Raw genomic sequence first — 23,366 nt, 5'->3', positions numbered from 1 at the left:
CGCTTGAACCCGGGAGGCAGAAGTTGCAAGGAGCCGAGATCATGCCACTGCACTCTAGCCTGGCGACAGAGCCAGACTCTGTCTCAAAAAACAAAAAATAAAAAAAGGAAGTGATAATTACTTGAACTTGGTCGGTGAGGGAGTGGTCAAGGGTAACTTTCAGGTTTCTCTCTTCTGTTATTATAAGTAAAAAAGAAGAATGGCTGAACTTCATTAATATATTTTCCATTTTTGTTGTCATGCAAAAAATATTTTCCATCTATTCCATTTAAAGACTAATAACAGACCAGGTGTGGTGGCTCACACCTGTAATCCCAGCACTTTGGGAGGCTGAGGTGGGCAGATCACCTGAGGTCAGGAGTTCAAGACCAGGCTAATCAACATGGTAAAACCCCATTTCTACGAAAAATACAAACATTAGCTGGGCATGGTGGCAGGCACCTGTAGTCCTAGCTACTTGGGAGGCTGAGGCAGGAGAATCATTTGAACCCACCTGCGGAGGTTGCAGTGAGCCAAGATTGCACCATTGCACTCCAGCCTGAGTGACAGGGCAAGACTCCATCTCAAAAAAAAAAAAAAAAAAAAAAAAGGTGGAAGAAAGCCAAGCAACCATCAACAGACAATGGAAAAACCAAATGGGGTCACCCACCCAATGAAATATCATGCAGCCTTGAAAAGGAAGGAGGCCCTGAAGAAGACTCTGTTACAACATGGATGAATGATTAGGACATTACACCCCGTGAAATATGAAAGCCACAAAAGGACAAATACTGTCTCTTGTAAAGTAAGATTCTTAAAAACAATAACAAAAAGCACAAATACACATGAACACACTTCTCTGAGGTCCCTAGAGGAATCAAATTCATAGAGACAGAAGTGGAATGGAGGTTACCTGGGACTGGAGGAGGAGCAATGGGTTAGGGTTAGAGTTGGGTTTAGGGTTGGGGTTGGGGTTAAGGTTGAGTTGGGGTTTAATAGGGGCAGAGCTTCAGGGTTGCAGGATGAGAGCATTCTGGAGATCTGCTGCACAACACTGTGCGTGTACTCAACACTGCCACCCTGTATACCTGAAAATGGTGGACGTAAATTTGATGTACCATGTTATGTAGCACAATTCAAAAATTGGTTCAAGAAGAAAAGACTCCTGCAGCTTCACCCACCCCAGCCCAACCACAGCAGCCCCTTCTCCACTCAGGCCTGTTTACCTCAAACCCCAGGCTTGACCCTCAGAACCCAGGGGACCTCACCTGCTGCCCAGTCTCTGCCTGCCCTGCCCTGCTCCACACCACGCCCAGGGCCTCCCCTCAGGCCGAGCTTCCCGGGTCCACCCATCTGCACCCGCCTGGCTTCCCGCTGGTCGTCCTGGGGCTCTCAGGGAAGATGTCACCCTCATGGACCCTTCCTGCCTCCTGCTTGTTGCCCCCTTAGTTCCCTCTACCTCCTGCTTCATCTTGCTGAGTTAGAAATAGTCTTGCCTAAAGGTCAGAGGAGACTCACTAATAGGCAGGCCCTTAATTAATTCATTGATTCACTCCAAAGTCAGACCCAGTCAGGAGCTTTCGCAGCCATCCTGAGTATTTTTTATTTTTTTATTTTTTGACGGCGTCTCACTCTGTCACCCAGGCTAGAGTGCCGTGGCACCATCTTGGCTCCCTGCAACCTCTGCCTCCCAGGTTCAAATGATTCTCCCGCCTCAGCCTCCCAAGTAGGTGGGATTACAGGTGTGCACCACCATGCCGGCTAATTTTTTTTTCATTTTTATTTTATTTTTTGAGACAGAGTCTTGCTCTGTCGCCCAGGCTGGAGTACAGTGGCGCAATCTCGGCTCACTGCTACCTCCGTGTCCCAGGTTCACGTGATTCTCCCACCTCAGCCTCTCGAGTATAAGGGATTACAGGAGCCGGCCACCACACTGGGCTAATTTTTGTATTTTTAGTAGAGACGGGGTTTCAACATCATCGCCAGACTGGTCTCAAACTTCTGATGTCAGGCGATACGCTCGCCTCAGCCTCACAAAATGCTGGGATTACAGGAAATAGCCACCGCACCCAGCAGAGTTTCCTGTTTAAGTTGGATTTTTGACAAACTGTAGATTCACATGTAGTAGTAAGAAATAATACAAGAAGGCTGGGCGTGGTGGCTCAAGCCTGTAACTCCAGCACTTTGGGAGGCCAAAGTGGGTGGATCGCCTGAGCTCAGGAGTTCAAGACCAGCCTGGCAATATGGCAAAATCCCAACTATATAAAAATAATACAAAAAATTAGCCAGGTATTGTGATGTGCACCTGTGGTACCGGCTACTCCTGAGGCTGAGGTGCAACGATGGCTTAAGCCTGGGGGGCAGAGGTTGCAGTGAGCTGAGATCGCACACTGCACTCCAACCTGGGTGACTCACTGAGAAAACATCTCAAAAAAAGAAAAAGAAAAGAATAATAATAATAACATAAGAAATACCGGGCCAGGCACGGTGGCTCACACCTGTAATCCCGGCACTTTGGGAGGCCAAGGTGGCTGGATCACGAGGTCAGAAGATCGAGACCATCCTGGCTAACGTGGTGAAACCCCATCTCTACTAAAAATACAAAAAATTAGCTGGGCGTGGTGGCGGATGCCAATAGTCCCAGCTACCCAGGAGGCTGAGGCAGGAGAATGGCATGAACCCGGGAGGCGGAGCTTGCAGTGAGCCAAGATAGCACGACTGCACTCCAGCCTGGCCGCAGAGCAGAACTCCGTCTCAAAAAAAAAAAAAAAAAAAAAAAAAAAAAAATACCAGCTGGGCCCAGTGGCTCATGCTTATAATCTCAGCACTTTGGGAGGTCGAGGCAGGCAGATCACCTGAGGTCAGGAGTTCGAGACCAGCCTGACCAACATGGAGAAACCCCATCTCTACTAAAAATACAAAATTAGCTGGGCGTGGTAGCGCATGCCTGTAATCCCAGCTACTCCATATGTTGAGGAAGGAGAATCACTTGAACCTGGGAGGCAGAGGTTGCAGTGAGCGGAGGTTGCAGTGAGCCGAGATTGTGCCACTGCACTCCAGCCTGGGCAACAAGAGTGAAACTCTGTCTCACGAAAAAAAAAAAAAAAAAAAAAGAGCCTTGTGCACTTTGCTTAGTCTCCCTCAATGGCATAATCCACAGTGATTATTCAGATTTCCCCAGTGTTCGCTGTATTCATGTGCATATGTGTGGGAGTGTGTATACAATTTTATCACCCAAGTAAGTTTGTATAACAGCACCATAGTTGAGATACTGAAGTGTTCCAACCCCACAGGGTCGCTTTTATAACCAGGCCACCTCTTTCCTCCACCTCTTCCCCTGTCCCCAGTCCCTGGTAATCTGCTCTGCATCCTGTATGTCTAAAATTTTGTCATTTCAACTAAGTTACATAAATGCAAACAAACAACGTGTGATCTCTTGGGAAGGACGTTTTTTTCACTCAACATAGCTTCCCGGAACTTCATCCAAGTGTGTGCCAATAGCTGGCTCCTGCGTAGTGCTGAGCACTATTTCACGGGGTGGAAGCATCACAGTGTGTTTAACCAACCACCTGCTGAAGGAAGTTTGGGCAGCTTTCAGTTTTGGCTTTTATAAATAAAACTGTGATGAGCATTCGTGGGTAGGTTTTTTAGTGAACATGTTTTCATTCCTCTTGGATAAATGGCCAGGGCTGTATGGTGGTTGCATGTATAGTTTTTGGAGAAACTGCCAGCTTGTTTTGCAGATTGGCTGTATCATTACGTGTCCACCAGCAAGCTGAGGGATTGAATTTTTCAGCATACTTGCCAGCATCTGGTGTTGTCATATTTTTTATTTCAGCCGTTTTGATAGCTGTGTAGTGGGAAGTTTCTTTCAACACTCTTCTTATGATGACCTTAAGCAATCCTCAGCTACAATTCGCCCTGGTTTCCTAACTCAGGCCTGTAATCCTAGCACTTTGGGAGGCTGAGGCAGGAGGATCCCTTGAGGCCAGGCTGGGCAACATGGAGAGACCCTGTCTTTACAAAAAATTTAAAAATTACTCAAGTGTGGTGGTGCCTGGGACGCCTTTCGTCCCAGCTACTCCAGAGGGTGAGGCAGGAGAATTACTTGAGCCCAGGAGTTCGAGGCTGCAGTGAGCCATGTTTGAGCCACTGTATTGCAGCCCAGGTGACATAGGGATACCCTGTCTCACAAAAGAAAAAAAAGAAGAAGAATATCAATAAACGTGTGAAAAGGTGTCCACCAATGTAGAAGAGACCACACTGGGTGGGGTGGTATCCCAGATCCCATGTTGGCACAGATTTAAAAGTCCACCCCTAGGGAGCTGGAGGGAACTGGAGGAACCAATAGGAGCATCGTTCTGAATGTTGAGCTGTGCACATCCCACGAGACAGAAATTCTGTCCTGGGTAAGTATCCTGGAGAAACTTGGCACATGTTTCAGGAGGAAAGCACCAACGTGTACAAAGTGGCATCGTCTAAATAGTCAGACATTGAAACAGCCCCAAATGTTGACTGACAATAGAAAAGATAAAAGATCAGTAGTTTCATAATTAGAATACTATACAGCAATGGATATAATCAGGCTTTTGTAACATGCAACCGATTAAATGAATCTCACAGACATAAAGCTGGACAAAAGATGCAAATCACAAAAGAATACATAGGGTGGAACATATCTTTTATGTATATAAAGTTTTAACTGGGAAAAACTAAACTATATGAGGGATAAAACTATGAAGAGGAAATGAGTATCAAAAAATTCAGGGAGACCAGGTGCAGTGACTCATACCTGTAATCTCAGCACTTTGGGAGGCCAAGGTAAGAACGAAGATTGCTTGAGCCCAGGGGTTTGAAACCAGTCTGATCAACACAGGGAGACTCTATCTCTAGAAAAAAATTTAAACATTAGCTTTGTGTGGTGGCACACATCTGTACTCCCGGCTACTTTCGAGGCTGAGTTGGGAGGCTCACTTGAGCCAGAGTGTAAGGCTGCAGTGAATTACGATCCTGCCACTGCACTCCAGCCTGGGTGGGAGAACAAGACTCTGTCTCTAAACAAACAAACAAAACAAAAACCAACCAACCAACAAACCCAACAATTCAGTTTCCTTTGGTGACAAAGGAAGAGATAGGGTTATGAACGGGGAAGGTATGGGGTGGGTTGGGGAGATCCTGGTCATAGTCCATTTCTTCCTTTTTTTTTTAGACTGAGTCTCGCTCTCACCCAGGCTAGAGTGCAGTGGCGCGATCTTGGCTCACTTCAACCTCCACCTCCCAGGTTCAAGCAATTCTCCTGCCTCAGACTCCTGAGTAGCTGGGACTATAGGCACAAGCCACCATGCCCAGCTAATTTTTTGTATTTTTGGTAGAGACAGGGTTTCACTGTGTTGCCCAGGCTGGTCTCAAACTCCTGAGCTCAGGCAATCTACCCACCTCGGCCTCCCAAAGTGCTGGGATTACAGGCGTAATCCCACTATAACGCTCACTGTCATAGTCCATTTCTTGATCCGGGTGGTGGTTTCTTCAGTGTTCAATTCTGTAATTATTCTTTAGGTCACAGCTTTCTGTTTTAAGCACTATGCTTAATGTTTGATACATCTCAAAAAGAAGGAAAGAAGGAGGAACATGCTCATAGTTTCATTTAGATTAGATGAGTCTGTTCCAGCTACATTTCCCATTTTCATCTCAACCAGCATTTTCTAAAATGTGTCATATACATATTGCCAATCTGTGCCACTCCCAATGATGTTAGGTGCTGTGGGGGACGTTTCAGCTGCTATCTAGGCATGACATTAAATAGCATTGGACTTCACAATGAGAAAGTTATTAGTTTTTTAATCTTTTCCATCCCTTCTGATAATGTCAAGGAGAGAATCTCAGTTGGTTCTATAATGTCTTCACTACCACCCTAACTTTGCCATCTCCCTTTTAACAAAATAAAGCATGCTTTAGACTCAAAGCATCTAAGGAAATTGTAATAATATTGCGTTTTAGTTAGTTTGCTGGCAGGAGATGGCGGTCTTCTATTTTTAGTATCTACAAGTTTCTAATAAACTTAAGGAAAAACTGAGCTTATATAAAGAAAAATATTCATTGCCAGGCACGGTGGCTCACACCTATAATATCAGCCCTTTGGGAGGCTGAGGCTAGAGGATTGCTTGAGGTAGGCAGTTTGAGACCAGCCTGGCCAACATGGTGAAACCGCGTCTCTACTAAAAATACAGAAATTAGCCAGGCATGGTGGCACGTGCCTGTGATCTCAGCTACTTGGGAGGCTGAGACAGAGGAATTGCTTGAACCTGGGAGGCAGAGGTTGCAGTGACCTGAGATCATTCCACTGCACTCCAACCTGGGCAACAGAGCAATATTCCATTAAAAAAGATATATCTTGGCCAGTGTGGTGGCTCACACCTGTAATCCCTGTAATCAGTATTCTACAGATGGGAACCATTTATAATTTTATGTATATCAGTACAACCCCAATATATTTGGTACTTCTATAAAATTTTAAGAAGCCAAAAACACACTTATTTTTACGTTTGGCAATTTATGTTTTTCTGTTTTACCTTATTTGGAAATGACCTGTATATTGAATGAGTATCTGTCACTTAATGTGATATAACATGACTTTAAGATTTCAAATTCTGACCAGGCAGTGGCTCACTCCTGTAATCCCAGCACTTTGGAAGGCCAAGAGGGGAGGATTGCTTGAGACCAGAAGCTGGAGACCAGCCTGGCCAACATGGTGAAATCTTGTCTCTACTAAAAATACAAAATTTAGCTGGGCATGGTGGCACATGCCTGTAATCCCAACTACTCAAGAGGCTGAGGCACAAGAATCACTTGAACCTGTGAGGCGGAGGTTGCAGTGAGTCAAGATGGTGCTATTACACTCCAGCCTAAGCAACAGTGTGAGAATCTGCCTAAAAAAACACAAAAGCAAAACACACACAACAACAACAACAACAAATTCTATGAAAAGCTTATTTATAGACATGTATGCCATTTACATTGACCTAATTTATATTTTTAAGAACTATATCCCCATTAATTTTGAATACTGAGATATTACACAAAGCTAGTCCTCATTTTAGGTTATTCTCCTGTTTACGATTTTTGTAGCCTGTGACTCTCAGATGTTCACCTAAGAACCTTAAAGTTAAATAAATAGGTATTTTGCCAGTAACTTGTAAGACAGAGCTGTTTTCATTAAAGCAGAAATGCTAAATTAGTTTTATTTATCAAAGAACTCCACAAGCAAAGATCACTCTGTTTTTAGGTTGGGTTTAAAGTTTTATGACCTGGAAGCATCTAGCAGAGACACGTATAATCCTACCTGACCCGCAAACCCAGGGGAAAATGTACACTGCAAATGCTAAAGATGGATGTGCGCGGTGGCTCACGCCTGTAATCCCAGCACTCTGGGAGGCCGAGGTGGGTGGATCACTTGAGGCCAGGAGTTCGAGATCAGCCTGGCCTACATGGCAAGACCCATTCTCTATTACAAATACACAACAATTAGCCAGGGGTGGTGAGGCGTGCCTGTAGTACCATTTATTCAGGAGGCTGAGGCATGAAAATTACCTGAACCTGGGAGGTAGAGGTTGCAGTGAGCCAAGATTGCACCCCTTCACTCCAGCCTGGGTGACAGAGCAAGACCCTGTCTTAAAAAAAAAAAAAAGAAAAAAGAAAAAAAGAAACAAAAGAACATACTAAATATATTTGTATTTTTATCAACACATTTAAAATCAGCTTATTTATCAAAGATATAGTTAAATCACGTGAACTAAAAGGTATCTGGGTTCATTACTATGCTATATTTGTATATGTGTATACATGTATTTACATATGTATACATGTATTTATATATGTGTCTACACACATGTACATATACATAGATATGTGTGTGTGTATATATAATATATATCTATATTTGAGAAAGGGTCTCACTCCATCACACAGGCTGGAGTGCAGTGGTGCAATCACAGCTCACTACAGCCTCTACTTCTGGAGTTAAAGTGATTCTCCTACATCAGCCTCCCAGGTAGCCGGGACTACAGGCACATGCCACCAAGGCCCAGCTAAGTTTTTTTTTTTTTTTTTTTTTTTTGTAGAGATGCAGTTTTGCCATGTGGCTCAGGCTGGTCTCGAATTCCTGAGCTCAAGCAATCCACCCACCTTGGCCTCACAAAGTGATGGGACGAAAGATGTCTGACACCACACCCAGCCTATATACATATTTTTTTAGAGATGGGGACTTACTGTGTTGCTCAGACTGGCCTCGAATTCCTGGTCCCAAGTAATCCTCCTGCCTCATCCCCCTGAGTAGTTGGGAATACAGGCATGCTTCACATGCCCTGCTCACTGTATATTTTAACAAGTTTAATTTGTCTTTTTTTTTTTTTTTTGAGACACAGTCACGCTCTGTCACCCAGGCTGGAGTGATCTCGGCTCACAGCTGCCTCTGCACCCATGGGTTCAAGCGATTCTCCTGCCTCAGCCTCCTGAGTAGCTAGGATTACAGGCACATGCCACCAGTCCCTGCTAATTTTTTTTATTTTTAGTAAAAATAGGGTTTTGCCATGTGGCCCAGGCTGATCTTGACCTCCTGCCCTCAGCTGATCCACCTGCATTGGCCTCTCAGGTGCTGGGATGACAGGCATGAGCTACCGTGTCCAGCCACCCCGAATAGAATTCCTTAAGGGATTTCTGGCTGACTATGCCAGATTTCAACTTAGAGACACAACATACAACATGCAAAAACATACATACATAGACAGAAACATAAATAAGACCTTATAGCTTTCATTTTAGAATTTTAGTCATGAGACAGCAAAACATTGTAATACGAACTCACAGATGTATAAAACACAGTTGGATCTAAATGAGATTTCTGAGAAAATGGGAGAGGTCCCAAAGCTAAACTTTAAGATTGTTCAGGGCCAGGCACTGTGGCTCACACCTGTAATCCCAGCACTTTGGGAGGCCAAGGTGGGTGTATAACCTGAGGTCAGAAGTTCAAGACCATCCTGGCCATGATGTTGAAACTCAGTCTCTACTAAATATTCAAAAATTAGTCAGGTGTGGTGGCAGACATCTGTAATCCCAGCGACTCTGGAGGCAGAAGAATCACTTGAACCCAGGGGGCGGAAGTTGCAGTGAGGTGAGACAGTTCCACTGCATTCCAGCCTGGACGACAATAGTGAAACTCAGTCTCAAAAAATTGTCATTAGTCCGATCAGCGATCGTATGAGGGCAGTGAACCAAAATTTTGGGTAAAACAGTTTCATTTTCTTTCTTTTTTTTTTTTTTGAGAAGGAGATTTGATCTTGTTGACTAGGCTGGAGTGCAATGGCTCGATCTCAGCTCACTGCAACCTCCACCTCCAGATTCAAGGGGTTCTCCTGCCTCAGCCTCCCAAATGGCTGGGGTTACAGGCCTGTGCCACCAAGACCGGTTAATCTGTATTTTCAGTAGAGACGGGTTTCACTATATTGGTCAGGTTGGTCTCGAACTCCTGACCTCAGGTGATCCGACTGCCTCAGCCTCCCAAAGTGCTGGGATTACAGGCATGAGCCACCACCCCCAGCCCATTTTATATTTTCAATCTTTTCCTGGTGCACCTAAAATAGACAACTCTATTCAGCCCCAACAATGTCAGCACACTGGACTTCAAGAAAGAGGGAGTGAGAATTAGGAAGAAAGAGAGGAAGAACTCAGGACAAGTGATTTCAATACTTTGTGACTCATTCTATGTGGCTGGAAAGTTTCCATGGTCGTACCCAATCCCCTTACCATGCATCTCAAAGTTTCTACTCTTATGTGGCCATCTAAGCTTTATAAAATCAACTCTGCTGCCTTCTACAACATTCCAGGTATGCTCCAGGCTTCTTTCCTGCGCTGATTTAGACTGGGGATGAGCCAATGAGTGGGGGGTAAGGATGATTTGTATCCAGAATCCTTTTTTTTATAAAAGCCCTTTCAGAGTAGCTGTTCCATCTGTGGTTGCATTTCCACCATTCCCTCATGGCATTGTTTTTATTTAAAAAGGCATTTGCTGTTGGCAATATGTCTTGTCTGCTATATCTACCTTGTAGTGGGACATGAGAAAAAATGAAAGAAGTGGTTTGTGTATTACCCTATTGGAACAGCACCTGGCAAATACCTTCAGCTGAGCCATGTTGGGAACATCTGTGCTTTCAGCTCACTGCAGAGCAAACCTCCCCCGCTGGGTAATTTGTTGTAACACAAATTTCTTCCAATCTTGGGCAGTGTTTTCTCTACATCTCCCAATGGTGTTTGCTGACAAAGAAATGCCTTTCGGTTTGTCGACAGATCATTTACTGTTCACTGTTTCTGTCACTTTTCCTGCAGCAGAAAGAATAAGTGTCTGCTGAGTGGTAGGTGTTTTTTGTCTTATGCTATATCATGCAAGAAACTTTAGAAGAGCTTTCCAAACATGTATCGTTGCTTAGGAAAATAGCAAAAAATACTGGGTTGAACTGCATATAACTTTAAACATTGATGAGGTCCTGGTGCGGTGGATCACGCCTGTAATCCCAGCACTTCGGAAGGTGGAGGCAGGCAGATCACTTGAGGTCAGGAGTTTGAGATCAGCCTGGCCAACATGGAGAAACCCAGTCTCTATTAAAAATACAAAAATTAGCCAAGTGTGGTGGCGGGTGCCTGTAATCTCAGGCACTTGGGAGGCTGAGGCAGGAGAATCCCTTGAACCTGGGAGGCAGAGATTGCAGTGAGCTGAGAACCCACCACTGCACTCCAGCCTGGGCAACAGAGCAAGACTCCATCTAAAACAAAACAAAACAAACAGATGGAAACAAATTGTGTGACTTTTTCTTCAGCTCTGGAAGCTTAGTTTTAGAGGCCTTGACAACCATGAGGATTTCACAGTACTGATCAATATATTGTTCAAGCACAAGGCACCTGAGGCAAGCTTCAGCAGTAACCACAGAATGGGGGGACTCACAGAGTTTTGTTTGCTGATTTGTTATATCAGGGGCTAACATCTGGTCACGTCTGTGCCCCAGGTGACCTGAGCTCTGCCAGGAGTGGTAAGGAATTCTCAGCTCGCCCTTCTGCTGTGGGTCACCCACTCTGGATTCTTGGTGTTAGTTGCAGATTATTTGCAGGAATCTTCTGGGAGCCTCTTGGTCATTTTGGAGGTTGAGTTTGGTGAAAACTAAATCATACAATTGTAAAGCAAAAATAAACTTCTAAGGCCCTCCAGCCATCTGAAAGGCCTTCCTCCTAGGCCAGGGCACTCTAAAATGTAACCTCAAAGCCTGGTTCAGGCCCTGAGGAGAAGTGGGGTGCCAACATGCCTCGTCATCCTCTCCAGCATTACAGCAGCACAGACCTTAAGTGTGATGAGGAACATTGACAGTCTATTCTCTCTGAAGCCTGCTATCTAGAGGTTTCACCTGCATGAGAAAACTTTGCTTAACACAACATCTTACCATAACCCCGATATTCCTTTCCATTGATAATAACTCTTTCAACCAGTTGCCAATCAGAAAAATTTTAAATCTACCTATAATCTGGAAGCCATTCTGGACCAAACCAATGTATCTCTCAAATGTATTTGATTGATGTCTCATGTCTCTCCAAAATGTGTAAAACCAAGCTCGCCCCAACCACCTTGGGTATATGTTCTTAGGATGTCCTGAGAGCTGTGTCAGGGGTTATGGTCACTCATATTTGGCTCAGAATACATCTCTTCAAATATTTTAGAGTTTGTCTCTTTTCGTCGACATAATCCATCAATCCACTTAGGCAGCTGCACTGAACTCTAATGCTTCCCAGTCCACCGAAAGCATGTATGTGGGAGGGGGTATGTGTCAACTCCTGGCCTGGGGCACCCCATTTTCTTCCCCCCAGGACACCCGGGAACCACCTAGGGTGGGTGCCTGCATGAAGGGTGAAGGAACCAGCATGGAACTCACTATTAAACAGGAGAGGTACACATTCCTGTCTTGGGGCACTCCCTGCCCAGGGCTATGGAAAGGCATGTGGTGAGCCCAGCACACAGTAGGGACTCAGGAGGGCCTAAAGTCCTTTTAACCAAACCCCAAGGTTGAGGTTGGTCCCAAACTACTTGGACCAAGGCAGGCCACTCAGGCTGCGCAACTCCCTGTGAGCAGGGGCGTCTCACTCACTGCAGAGCACAGACCCCAGAGGGCACCACAGGTTCAGCCCCCACAAGACCTGGAGCCTCCTTGAGCCCCTGCCCCTGCACAGATCCAGTGATTGGCACAGGAAGCCTCGTGAGCAGGAAAGAGGCGCACGCTTCCTGTAGCCTCTTGGGAGGACTCAAGGAGGTTCCCAGCTGTGCCCCTCTCCTCGCCTGGGTGCTAACGATGCATGTGATGGTGCCCTAGGCCCTCCTGGGTCCAGAACAGGTCTCCCTACCTGGTTAGCATCTGCATGACTATACTCCAGCCTGGGCAACAGTGCAAGACTCCATCTAAAAAAAATAGATGGAAACAAATTGTGTAACTTTTTCTTTGGCTCTGAAAGGGCCTTCACCTCTAGAGGAAGCCCCCCCTAAATCCCAGCCTCCCAAAGGGGCCTCCAGATGCCTACAGTGTGTGGGATTTACTACGTGGGACTTTCAATTGAACCCTCTGACCTAAGGCGGGCCCCAGGCCTACTGACTCCATCCAACCAGAGCTTCCTGCTTCGCTACCAGGGCACACACCAGACCCCCAACACCAAGAAGCAGCTGAAGTTCCTCTTGATAGAAACTTGCCATCCGGGATGCCACTGGGCATGCATTGGCCAGGGTATGTTATGACTTGACTGCTGAAGCCAGGTTTGGAGCCTGGGCTGCAGTGTCATGGCAGTACAGGGAGGGTGTAGTCAGTGGGAAACCCACCCACATTCAGACCAAGGGGTGTAGAGACACACTCCATTCCCGTCTGGTTCTTGTTGGGTAGATAGAAGGCAATGAGAAGCTGTGGAGGGAGCATCTCTGTAGGAAGGTGGGGTGAGCTGGGAGGCACACACCTCCTCCACCACTACCCTCACATCCTAGCCTCCTCATCCTTGAAGGCTGTCCTGGTGGCCCAGCCACAACCATCTCCTGACAGTGCATCTTCTGTGCCATCCCTGGGCTGGGCCACCAACCTGTCCGCCCAAACCCAGTGAGCCTCCTCTGACTCTAAGGTCTGGGTCAGGCACCTCCCGGGACTTGTCCACTTCCCTGCCCAGTCTTCTTGACTGAGCCACTGGATGCTGAAGCGGATGCTGTTCAAGTTGTTCTTGTAGTAGGTCTTGGCTGTGGACTTCAAACTGTGGGAGCATGAGCAATACTCAGCCTCACACCAGGAGGGGCCTGCCAGCAGACAGCGCCACAACCTGGCCATGCAGGCCACCTGCCCTCCCAGGTGCCATTAGCAGAGGGGCTGTGGTCAGGTTGGACAGGCAGGGACACAGTCCCACCTCATACTCCTTGTCCAGGGACCCAGTTTGAGCAGGAAGTCCGGGTAGCTGCCATCATCACCATGTACTGAAGCTGCGGGCTGGAGGTCAGGTGAGGGTAAGGACCTCACTGGTTGCCAGAGGGCTGAGAAATTGCGGCTGGGCTAAACACCAAAGTTACCCCAGGGAAATTACGCCTTCCTCCCCACCTCTGCCACTGTGCGCTTCCCTTCCTCTCCTCTCGCGGTCCGCGGCGGGTGGCGGGGCGCTCAGGGGGCGCACTCACACGGATGACGTAGCGCGGAGAGTTCTGTTAGCCAGGCTGACGGTGAGCGAGAAGAGCGCGACGGCACGGTACACACCCTGCACTTCTTCTTCTTTTTTTTTTTTTTTTTTTTTTGAGACGGAGTCTCTCTCTGTCGCCCAGGCTGGAGTGCAGTGCCACGGTCTCGGCTCACTTCAAAGTCCGCCCTCCGGGTTCACGTCATTCTTCTGCCTCAGCCTCCTGAGTAGCTAGGACTACAGGCGCCCGCTACCATACTCGGCTAATTTTTTGTATTTTTAGTACAGACGGAGTTTCACCGTGGCCGGGTACGGTGGCTCACGCCTGTAATCCCAGCACTTTGGGAGGCCGAGGCGAGAAGATCACGAGGTCAGGATATCGAGACCATCCTGGCTAACACAGTAAAACGCCCTGCACTTTTTACAGTAGCCGCTTGAGGTTCCATCGCGCCGCGACTCCCAGACGCTCTGCCGCGCCGCCCAGGTCCCAGCCCCCGCAGTCCTCAATGACCTCCAGCATGGGGTGCGGGCCCAGTCTCTCGATCTCGCGCATCTCAAAGCACGAGCAGAAGAAGGCGCGCACCTAGTGCTGGGCAGCGCCAGCAGGCGCCGCAGGCGCTCCTGATTTTGCTAGCCGATGGCCGCGATGGTGCCATGGATGAGGTTGTCGTCGGGATGGCATGGCGCCACAGCCAGCAGCCGCCGGCCAAAGAATAGAAGTCCTGGCATGGGTAGATGCTGGCGTCCAGGTTGGCGGCCAAGAAGCGAGCGGCGCGCGCTAAGGTCCTGAGCTCCTGGCAGCCTTCGGGACAGGCGCCGCCTCCCGCCGCCAACGTCCCAGGTACTTGAGCGCCAGCACAGCCGCCAGGATGGCGCAGAGGCCGGCGGCGAACACCAACCCAGACAGCAGGCTCACCTCGCGCCACTTCCAGAGCTTCAGCCTGGGCCCTGTGGCGCTGCGCCCGAGGGAAGCCGGAGCGCAGGGAGGCCCCGCGTGCGCCCCCCCGCGCCGCAACAGCTCACTTACTTGACCTCATCGTAGTGCGCCATCAGCGAATACGGTGGAGTATTCGCTGCACCGCCGCGGTGCAGTCCTGGGCCACCTGGGCTACGGGATGCGCGTGGCCGCCGGCCTCCTCGTGGGTCTCAGCGTGGCCCCCGGAGCTGCAGCTGCGTGAAGGGTAGAGGCGGGTTCAGGAGGCGCAGCAGCCCGACGGGGCTCCCGGGCACAGCGAGGTGCAGAGGCCCTAGCTGCGGACCTCATTCACTGCGGAAACCAGGGACCAGGAGGGCTGGGCGGGGCCACCACCCCCGCGTGCAGTGAATTATTCTCCCCTGTCCCCTCCCTACACACACCTGCGAGCCGCAGGGTTGGGAGGGCCCTGATGGGAAGCAGGAGGCGCCGGGCACGAGGCCTGGCATGTAGTGAGCCTTCATTAAAAGGCCGTCCCTCTTCCCTTCGCCTTTCTTGTCCACGACCTGCCCCAGCCAAGGCCGGGTAGGGTGAGGGGGAAGGAGCGGAGGCTGGAGTGAGGAGGTGCGGTCGGGGCGCCTCTCTGCGGCACTTTCAGCTCCCCCAGCTGGGTCCAGACAGACGCTCCACAAAGCAGCCACGGATACAAACTTTGTCCTCGCGGAAGTCCGCGGGAATGACCGCTCCAACCTCGCTCGCTGGCTCCTGCTCGGTGGCCAGACGGCCCACCCGCCCCTTTCCCAGAGGGGAGCGCCAACGCCCCAGGGTTGCGGATACACAACGCACCTCCTGGAGGGCCCTGATGGAGAGAACCCGAGACCGGCTCCGTCCCTCCCCCACTCCCACTTCCCGTGTGGGTCCCCGACCCGAGCCACTCCTGGCTTCAGTAGGTTCTCCCCAGAACCCAAACTTGGGTGAAGTTTTACCTCCCACGGGGCATGAGCTCTTCGGGTGCGCCCCGCTCCTGGAGCCGCGCGGTGCAGTTCCCGGAGCCCGAGAGCCGAGCCCGGAAGCCGCAGACACAACCGCAGCCAGAGCTGCAGCCCAGAGTACTTAGACGAAGCTGGGAGGCTCCGCGCAGCGGCGGCGATGGTGGCGAAGGCTGCCTGGATTCGGCGCCATTTACCCGGCAAGGTGCGCACCTGAGCAGGACCCGGCCCAGCGGGCCCGCTTGGAGCCAGAGCGTGAGCCTGAACAGAGCTGCGTGGGCAGCCGCTGTCTCCCAGCGCTCACCGCCTTCTCTGCAGTCTAGCCGCCCGCCCGCCGGTCCAGCCGTGTCCCGGACCAGTGAGGGCAGCGGATACTCCCGGGAGGGGTCCCTTCGGATCCCGCGTCCCCACGCCGAGCTGCCCACCAGCCGGCTAGAAAGGGGCTGGAGCTACGCAGTTCGCGGCCGTCACGCCCCAGCCCATAGCCCTGGAGCACCGGGCTGGAGCACCGGGCTGGAGCCCCGGGAGGACTCCTCCTAAAGGATAAGGGGGCGCTGATGGAGTGCCTGGGCTGCCCGCACAGCGCCTGCGCACTTTCACCAGGGAGCTTCCTTGTTCTCCTGGGAACCTCTGTCCAGGCTCAGCTCTCCCCGGGGCGTCTGGGCTTCTGGTTGGCCTCGCTCTCTTCCACCAGCTCCTGACCCGGGGAGAGCAACGGAGAACCCTGCCGGAAGAAGGCCTGGGGCTGCGAGTGCGGCCCCCATGGTACTGATGCACAGTTGACCCAGAGCACAGCAATCGCAGCCTATCACAGGTGACATGGGTTTAGCCTCCGACGGTCACCCTGCACAGACTGCCAGTAAAGAGGGGTCCGAGGCCCAGCTCCTTGGCTCCCCTGCAGTGTCTCCAAAAGGGAAGCTGAGGCTGTGGGTGGGTGGGTGGGTGATGCCAGTGGTCCAGGCTCCAGTTCCACCTTGCACAAAGGCCTTCCTAACCTTTCACCAAAAAATACTTCTGCAAGGACATCCGTCCAGCAACTGCCTGTCCAACCTCAGACTGGTGCCACTCATGTCGTTGATCCTTGTAGCCAAGGATAAATATCTCAGAACAATCCTGTGATCCTCCTTTTTCCTTTAAAAACCTTTATCTTCCTTCACCTCCCTAAATTCACACGGACTTTCCTATGACCTGCTTATTCCCATTGCAATACCTATTTCCAAAGAAAGTTCATTTTAGTTTAGATCTTTCTGTATTTGTTATGCAGTGTCACATAGTGGAACCAGAAGTGGGACCGAAGTGAATTCATCTTGGGTGAATCAGAGTCTCCTGGAATCTAACAGGGTTGACTGAGCCCTCTGCAGACTGCCCTTTCCAGAAGTTGATTTTCTGTTCTGGAGAATCTCCTCAAATATCCAGACTCCCTCCCGTTGGTCAGTTCCTTTTTACTTTATCCTGGATGTGATTTGGTTATAATCTTAAACAAAATACCTTGCATCCCTCCTGAGAGTATAAAGATTGGGTTCCTTTTTCTCTCTCTCTTTTCTTTCCTTCCTTCCTTCCTTCCTTCCTTCCTTCCTTCCTTCCTTCCTTTCTTTCTCTTTTTATTTTTTTCTTTTTTTGCTTCTTTACTTTTGGCAAGCACTTTCTGGTGTAAAGAGAAGTGCCCTTCTGGTTTGAGGACTTTGAGTTCTAAATAATTTATGTTCTGTCCATGAGGCAAGTCTTTCCTGGTGAATTCACTTTTGGTTCTGCATGCCTGGCTGAATATTATGTTTGATGTGCACACCTTGATTGAAATTTTGTGAGCGTTCTGATTTTGGTTTGGTTTCCCATGTCTTTAAGTGATTTGGCTCTTTTTTTTTTTTTTTTTCTTGCTTGTTCCTGAACATCTTCTGATCATCCCACAGCAAAAATAAACATAAATAGTTTAGCACCATAGGAATTCTTAAAACACACATACCCATGGTGAGGGTCAGCCCCTCGAGGTGGCTCCTGCCTGTAATCCCTGCACTTTGGGAGGCTGAGGTGAGAGGATGGCTTGAGCTAAGGAGTTGGAGACCAGCCTGGGCAACACGATGAAACTGCGCCTCTAAAAATAATACAAAAATTAGCTGGGTGTGGCAGCACCCACCTGTAGTCCCAGCTATCGGGAGGCTGATGTGCGAGGATTGCTTGAGCTCAGGAGGTTGAGGCTCCAACTCCTGGCCTCAAGTGATCCACCCACCTCGGCCTCCCAGAGTGCTGGGATTACAGCCGTGAGCACCTTTAGCATTTGCAGTGTACATTTTCCCCTGGGTTTGCAGGTCAGGTAGGATTATACATGTCTCTGCTAGATGCTTCCAGGTCATAAAACTTTAAACCCAACCTAAAAACAGAATGATCTTTGTTTGTGGAGTTCTTTGATAAATAAAACTAATTTAGTATTGCTGCTTTAATGAAAACAGCTATCTTACAAGTTACTGGCAAAATACCTATTTATTTAACCTTAAGGTTCTTAGGTGAACACCTGAGAGTCACAGGCTACAAAAATCGTAAACAGGAAAATAACCCAAAATGAGAACTAGCTTTGTGTAATATCTCAGTATTCAAAACTAATGGGGATATAGTTGTTAAAAATATAAATTAGGTCAATGTAAATGGCATAAATGTTTCTATAAATAAGCTTTTCATAGAATTTGAGATTTTTTTGTCTGGTTGTTTGTTTGTTTTTTGGCAGATTCTGTCACTGTGGCCCAAGTTGGAGTGCAGTAGTGAGACCTCGGCTCACCGCAACCTCAGCCTCTGGGTTCAAGGGATTCTCCTGACTCAGCCTCCCAAGCAGCTGGGACTACAGGTATGTGCCACCACGCACAGCTAATTTTTGCACTTTTAGTGGAGACAGGATTTCACCATGTTGGCCAGGCTGGTCGTGAACTCCTGGTCTCAAGCAATCCTCCCCTCTTGGCCACCTAAAGTGCTGGGATTACAGGTGTAAGCCACCGCACCCAGTCAGAATTTGAAATCTTTTTTTTTTTTTTTTTTTTTTTTTGAGATGGAGTTTCGCTCTTGTTGCCCAGGCTAGAGTGCAATGGCATGATCTTGGCTCACCGGAACCTCATCCTGCTGGGATCAAGGTATTCTCCTGCCTCAGCCTCCTGAGTTGGGATTACAGGCATGCACCACTACGCCCAGCTAATTTTTGTATTTTTAGCAGAGATGGGGTTTCTCCATGTTGGTCAGGCTGATCTTGAACTCCCGACCTCAGTTGATCTTCACGCCTCGGCCTCCCAAAGTGTTGGAATTACAGGTGAGAGCCACTGCATCCAGCCAGAATTTGAAATCTTAAAGTCATGTTATGTTACATTAAGTGACAGATACTCATTAAATATAGGGATCATTTCTAAATAAGATAAAACACAAAAACGTAAATTGCCAAACATAAATGTAAGTATGTTTGTGGCTTCTTAAAATTTTATAGAACTACCAAATATATTGCGGTTGTACTGATACACATAAAACAGTGATGTTTCTAAAATTATAAATGGTTCTCATCTGTAAAACAGTGATATGTGATGGTCAGTTGGCCAACATGATGAAACCCTGTCTCTACCAAAAATACAAAAATTAGCTGGATGTTGTGGCAGGTGCCCATAATCCCAGCTACTGCAGAGGCTGAGGCAGTAGAATAACTAGAACCCAAGAGGTGGAGGTTGCAGTGAGCTGAGAGTGCGCCATTGCACTCCAGCCTGGGTGACAAGAGTGAAACTCGTCTCAAAAAAAAAAAGAAAAAAATATTTTTTTCTTTTGCTTCCTAGTTTTTCACTAGAAATTAAGGTTGCTAAGAGTTAAAATTTCTAATTGATCTATACAATTCGGTGGACCAAGTGTACCAAAAAAAGATGCATTTTGATAAGAAAATTATTTAAAATGTGTAAAACATGTTTTTGCTTTATTTGGTATTGTTGTATATTTAGAAATTATTATTATTATTATTATTATTTTTTTGAGACAGAGTCTCACTGTGTTGCCCAGGCTGGAGTGCAGTGGCCGGATCTCAGCTCACTGCAAGCTCTGCCTCCCAGGTTTTACGCCATTCTCCTGCCTCAGCCTCCCGAGTAGCTGGGACTACAGGCGCCTGCCACCTCGCCCGGCTAGTTTTTTGTATTTTTTAGTAGAGACGGGGTTTCAAAGTGTTAGCCAGGATGGTCTCGATCTCCTGACCTCGTGATCTGCCCGCATCAGCCTCCCAAAGTGCTGGGATTACAGGCTTGAGCCACCGTGCCTGGCTTTTAAAATTATTTGAACTTTTATAAATTAAGAAAATAGAGATAGGATTCTGCTATGTTGCCCAGCCTGGTCTCAAATTCTTAGGTTCCAGTGATCCTTGTGCCACAGCCTCCCAAGGTGTTGAGATTGCAGGTGTGGGCCACTGCACCTGGCCAAAATGTGTTCTTTATGGAAATAAAGGAATAATTTTGTCAAATTTGAAGATTATATAATGTTGTCTCAAAATATGGATTTATGAACAAAATAAAAACAAGATTGAAAGGAACCAGTAAGTAGGAGAGAGATGTGAAGAATGTTACAGGTATGAAGATATAGTTTTGGTAAAAACAGTTAAAAAAAAAAAGAATTTGGAATGACAAAGGATCTTGTATGGTAAATTTTCTGTCGTAGATAAAATGACTTATTACTTAAGAAAGGAAAGTTTAGGTCGAAGCGGAGGTCTAAGCATGTCATGGAATTGCTAAGTCATGAAAGGTTTGTGAAGGATGAATTTGTGAAAGAAATTTTTGTATGTGATCAAGTTGGCTAAAATTAGAAGGAAATTATTTATGAGTCTTTTTAAGGATTGAGCTTTCATATTAAAACTACACTGAGGATGGGCATGGTGGCTCATGCCTGTAATCCCAGGACTTTGGGAGGCCAAGGTGAGTGGATCACTTGAGGTCAGGAGTTGGAGACCAGCCTGACCAACATGGTGAAACCACATCTCTACTAAAAATACAAAAATTAGCCAGGCATGATGGCACATGCCTGAAATCCCAGCTGCTCCGGAGGCTGAGGCAGGAAAATCACTTGAATTTGAATCCGAGAGGCAGAGGTTGCAGTGAGCCAAGATTGTGCCACTGTACTCCAGCCTGGGCGACAGAGTGAGACTCCATCTCAAACAAACAAACAACAGCAACAAAAAAAACCCTACACTGATACTGTCCTCTTATGGCTCTAGAAGAAAAAAAAAAGAAAAAAGAAAGAAAGAAATAGAAAGAAAAAGAAAAAAAACTACGCTGATTAAAAAACCAAAAATCTGCTGCCGCGTGTGGTGGTTCATGCCTATAATCATAGCATTTTGGGAGGCTGAGGTGGGCAGATATCTTGAGGTCAGGAGTTCGAGACCAGCCTGCTCAACATGGGGAAGCCTCATCTCCACTAAAAATACAAAAATTAGCTGGGTGTGTTGGCAGGTGCCTGTAACCCTAGCTAGCTGGGAGGCTGAGGCAGGAGAATTGCTTGACCGTGAGAGGTGGAAGTTGCAGTGAGCAGAGATGATGCCACCGCACTCCAGTGTGGGCGACAGAGTGAGACTCTTTCTCAAAAAAGAAAAAAAGAAAAAAAAAAGCGCACCTAAAAATTTGGTCCCCTGTGTTAGTACAACAAAGTTTTTTCTTGAAGTATAGATCTGCTCTTAGAAAATCTAAAAGAGTTATTAATTTTTACTCCTAAAATATATTTCACGTCGAAACTGAAGCTTGCTTTTCTTTTCTTTTTTTTTTTTTTCTTTTTTTTTTCTGAGACAGGGTCTCACTCTGTCATCCAGGTTAGAGTGCAGTGGCATGGTCTTGGCTCATTGCCACCTTGACCTACCGGGCTCAAGGGATTATCCTGCCTCTGCCTCCTGGGTAGTTAGGACTACCAACTACTGTGCTAACTTTTTTGTATGCACCACCACACCTGACTAACATTTTTATTTTTGTATGGACAAGGTATAAGAAAATTCCAAAATTGGATAAAACTATTAGAAATCTAATATTTCACCAGGCATTTCACTCCATGATTACGTTGTATGTCGCAGACATAACCAAACTTCCTTGTCAATTGCTCATTACAATAACGTATCATCAGATATTTTTTTTTTTAATATAAGTAGGGGCTGTCTGTCACCCAGGCTGGGTTGCAGTGGCATAATCATAGCTCACGGCAGTCTTGAATTCCTGGGTTCAGCTGATGCTCCCACCTCAGCCTCCCGATTAACTGGGACTATAAGTGCATGTCACCATGCCCAGCTAATGTTTTTATTTATTTTGTTTTATTTTATTATTATGTTTATTTATTTATTTATTTTGAGATGGAATCTCGCTCTGTCGCCCAGGCTGGAGTGCAGTGGCCGGATCTCAGCTCACTGCAAGCTCCGCCTCCCGGGTTTACGCCATTCTCCTGCCTCAGCCTCCCAAGTAGCTGGGACTACAGGCGCCCGCCACCTCGCCCGGCTAGTTTTTTTGTTTTGTTTTGTTTTGTATTTTTTTTGTAGAGACAAGGTTTCACCGTGTTAGCCAGGATGGTCTTGATCTCCTGACCTCGTGATCCGCCCGTCTTGGCCTCCCAAAGTGCTGTGATTACAGGCTTGAGCCACCGCGTCCGGCCAACATTGTTTTTATTTAAAAAGGCATTTACTGTTGGCAATACATCTTGTCTGCTATATCTTCTCTTTAGTGGCTCACACACACCGACAGAAAAAGTGGTTTGTTTATTTCCTTACTGGAACAGCACCTGGCAAATACCTTCAGCTGAGCCATGTTGCGAACGTCTATGCCTTCAGCCCACTGCAAAGCAAACCGCCCACACTGGGTACTTTGCTCTAACGCGAGTTTCTTCCAATCTTCGGCAGTGTTTTCTCTATATCTTCTGAGGGTGTTTGCTGACAAAGAAATGCCTTTCGGTTTGTCGACAGATCATTTACTGCTCATTGTTTCTGCCATTTTTCCTGCAACAGAAAGAATTAAGTTTCTCCCTGGTGGTAGGTGTTTTTAGTCTCATGCTATCATGCAAGAAACTTTAAAAGAGCTTTCCAAATATTAGTCATTGCGTATGGAAATATCAAGAAGTACTGGGTTGAACTGCACTTAAATTTAAACATTGATGGGAAAAAATTACACTCTTTCTTCGGTTCTGAAAGCTTAGTTTGGCTGGGCGCAGTGGCTCACGCCTGTAATCCCAGCACTTTGGGAGGCAGAGGTGAGCGGATCACCTGAGGTCAGGAGTTCAAGACCAGCCTGGCCAACATGGTAAAACCTTGTCTCTACTAAAAAATACAAAAGTTAGCCAGGCATGGTTGTGCATGCCTGTAGTCCCAGCTACTTGGGAGGCTGAGGAAGGAGAATCACTTGAACCCAGGAGGCGGAGGTTGCAGTGAGCTAAGATCTTGCCACTGCACTCAAGCCTGGGCGACAGAGCGACACTCCATCTCAAAAAAAAAGAGCTTAGTTTTAGACACCTTGCCAACCATGAGGATTTCACACTGCTCACAAGTAATTAAGTAATACCTCCAGGAACAAGGGCCCTGGGCAAACTTCAGCAGTAATCACAGAGTGTGGGAAATTCAAAGAGTTTTGTTTGCTGATTTTTTCTTAATACTTTATGTTTGCTGATTTTTTATTATTAGGAGCTAACATCTGGTCAGGTCTGTACCCCTGGTGACATGCGCTCTGCCAGGAGTAATAAGGAATGCTCAGCTCTCCCTTCTGCTGTGGTTCATCTGCTCTGGATTTCTGGTGTTAGTTGCA

The 23,366-nt window shown here is 47.4% G+C and overlaps 1 pseudogene; it reads right to left on the bottom strand.

The window, feature by feature from the left end:
- Positions 1 to 14,063: 14,063 nt before the first annotated feature.
- LOC108538229 (endothelin-converting enzyme-like 1) lies at positions 14,064 to 16,370 on the bottom strand (annotated as a pseudogene).
- Positions 16,371 to 23,366: the final 6,996 nt, after the last annotated feature.

Source organism: Rhinopithecus bieti, unplaced genomic scaffold, assembly GCF_001698545.2.
Source record: "Rhinopithecus bieti isolate Rb0 unplaced genomic scaffold, ASM169854v2 scaffold_13704, whole genome shotgun sequence".
Lineage (NCBI taxonomy): Eukaryota > Metazoa > Chordata > Mammalia > Primates > Cercopithecidae > Rhinopithecus > Rhinopithecus bieti.
Note: the sequence above shows the minus strand (reverse complement) of the source record. Positions and strands in the feature narration are given on the sequence as shown.